This window comes from Oncorhynchus mykiss, chromosome 13 (genome assembly GCF_057628025.1).
Source record: "Oncorhynchus mykiss isolate SJ-2025 chromosome 13, ASM5762802v1, whole genome shotgun sequence".
Taxonomy (NCBI): domain Eukaryota; kingdom Metazoa; phylum Chordata; class Actinopteri; order Salmoniformes; family Salmonidae; genus Oncorhynchus; species Oncorhynchus mykiss.
Genome location: NC_143034.1, coordinates 42887838 through 42890911, shown reverse-complemented (window position 1 = coordinate 42890911; position 3074 = coordinate 42887838).

Here is a 3074-nt window from a genome sequence, read left to right as displayed (position 1 = left end):
TTATGTGGATATATTGAAGCAACATCTCAGGAAGTTAAAGCTTGGTCTTCCAAATGGACAATGACCCCAAGCATATTTCCAAAGTTGTGGCAAAATGGCTTAAGGACAACAAGTCAAGGTATTGGAGTGGCCATCACAAAGCCCTGACCTCAATCCTATAGAAAATTTGTGGGCAGAACTGAAAAAGTGTGTGCGAGCAAGGAGGCCTACAAACCTGACTCAGTTACACCAGCTGTCAGGAGAAATGGGGCAAAATTCAGCTAACTTATTGTGGGAAGCCTGCCTGAAATGTTTGACCCAAGTTAAACCATTTAAAGGCAATGCTACCAAATACTAATTGAGTGTATGTAAACTTCTGACCCACTGGGAATGCGATGAAATTAATAAAAGCTGAAATAAAAATTATTTCTGCTATTATTATGACATTTCACATTCTTAAAATAAGGTGGTGATCCTAACCAAACTAAGACAGGAAATATTTACTGGGATTACATGTCAGGAATTGCGAAAAACAGAGTTTAAATGTATTTGGCTAAGGTGTATGTAAACTTCCGACTTCAACTGTACATGGCAGTAGCTCTCCAGGAACAGGAGAATGCCCTGGTCTATGCACGTGGACTTCTGTTTTACTAAATCCCTGTTTTAAATGCAGACGACGGGTCCTTAGGTAGTCTATATTGTGATTCAAAGTAAATACAACGGTTTTATGGTGGTCTGTAAAGTAAATCTATCCAAGGTGTTGGCAGCCATGGGATATAGATCAATCTAGCAATGTATTCATCTCACACAACTGACAAACTGAAATCGCAAGACCAGATGAAGACGACCTCTCCAAGCTAATTCTACTTTCAGACTTTACCTTTGAGCGCTGATGTTAATTCTCGGCGTGTCTGGATCTGTTATATTAAAATGAGCTGCCAATTAAAGATCTGACACCCTCACAGAGGTGGGTTGGGTTATATTCAAGTTTGGTTTGTGGGGTTTTGCTACCTCTCAATTAATTGAAGAATTGTTCACTGCTCTATCGCGTCTGAATATCCCTCTTCTGGCATCTTTTAAATCCTACATTGTTAAAGTAATGAATTGAATTGATTCATCACGGCTAACAATAGCTTGTATGAAAAATTGTTAATCGATTTAACCGATTTAATGGTGACTAACATTTAAATGTTTAGGTACTGAAGACAACCACCGTTACCAGGGGTTTTACAGCCCTGGTATAGAGCCTGTTGCCTTGGATTTATTTTTCATTGGTATTTTACTGCTCATTTTAACATGACACGTCTAAGAAGGCTGCATATCTTTTCTAATATACCAGACCGGAAGATTTCTATATATATATATGTGTGTATGTGTGTGTGTGTGTGTATATGTGTGTGTATATATATACAGTGCCTTGCGAAAGTATTCGGCCCCCTTGAACTTTGCGACCTTTTGCCACATTTCAGGCTTCAAACATAAAGATATAAAACTGTATTTTTTTTGTGAAGAATCAACAACAAGTGGGACACAATCATGAAGTGGAACGACATTTATTGGATATTTCAAACTTTTTTAACAAATCAAAAACTGAAAAATTGGGCGTGCAAAATTATTCAGCCCCCTTAAGTTAATACTTTGTAGCGCCACCTTTTGCTGCGATTACAGCTGTAAGTCGCTTGGGGTATGTCTCTATCAGTTTTGCACATTGAGAGACTGACATTTTTTCCCATTCCTCCTTGCAAAACAGCTCGAGCTCAGTGAGGTTGGATGGAGAGCATTTGTGAACAGCAGTTTTCAGTTCTTTCCACAGATTCTCGATTGGATTCAGGTCTGGACTTTGACTTGGCCATTCTAACACCTGGATATGTTTATTTTTGAACCATTCCATTGTAGAGTTTGCTTTATGTTTTGGATCATTGTCTTGTTGGAAGACAAATCTCCATCCCAGTCTCAGGTCTTTTGCAGACTCCATCAGGTTTTCTTCCAGAATGGTCCTGTATTTGGCTCCATCCATCTTCCCATCAATTTTAACCATCTTCCCTGTCCCTGCTGAAGAAAAGCAGGCCCAAACCATGATGCTGCCACCACCATGTTTGACAGTGGGGATGGTGTGTTCAGCTGTGTTGCTTTTACGCCAAACATAACGTTTTGCATTGTTGCCAAAAAGTTCAATTTTTGTTTCATCTGACCAGAGCACCTTCTTCCACATGTTTGGTGTGTCTCCCAGGTGGCTTGTGGCAAACTTTAAACGACACTGGTTATGGATATCTTTAAGAAATGGCTTTCTTCTTGCCACTCTTCCATAAAGGCCAGATTTGTGCAATATACGACTGATTGTTGTCCTATGGACAGAGTCTCCCACCTCAGCTGTAGATCTCTGCAGTTCATCCAGAGTGATCATGGGCCTCTTGGCTGCATCTCTGATCAGTCTTCTCCTTGTATGAGCTGAAAGTTTAGAGGGACGGCCAGGTCTTGGTAGATTTGCAGTGGTCTGATACTCCTTCCATTTCAATATTATCGCTTGCACAGTGCTCCTTGGGATGTTTAAAGCTTGGGAAATCTTTTTGTATCCAAATCCGGCTTTAAACTTCTTCACAACAGTATCTCGGACCTGCCTGGTGTGTTCCTTGTTCTTCATGATGCTCTCTGCGCTTTTAACGGACCTCTGAGACTATCACAGTGCAGGTGCATTTATACAGAGACTTGATTACACACAGGTGGATTGTATTTATGATCATTAGTAATTTAGGTCAACATTGGATCATTCAGAGATCCTCACTGAACTTCTGGAAAGAGTTTGCTGCACTGAAAGTAAAGGGGCTGAATAATTTTGCACGCCCAATTTTTCAGTTTTTGATTTGTTAAAAAAGTTTGAAATAACCAATAAATGTCGTTCCACTTCATGATTGTGTCCCACTTGTTGTTGATTCTTCACAAAAAAATACAGTTTTATATCTTGATGTTTGAAGCCTGAAATGTGGCAAAAGGTCGCAAAGTTCAAGGGGGCCGAATACTTTCGCAAGGCACTGTGTGTATATATATATATATATATATATCTCTATATCCTAGTCAAGTGGCTCATATGTAAGCTT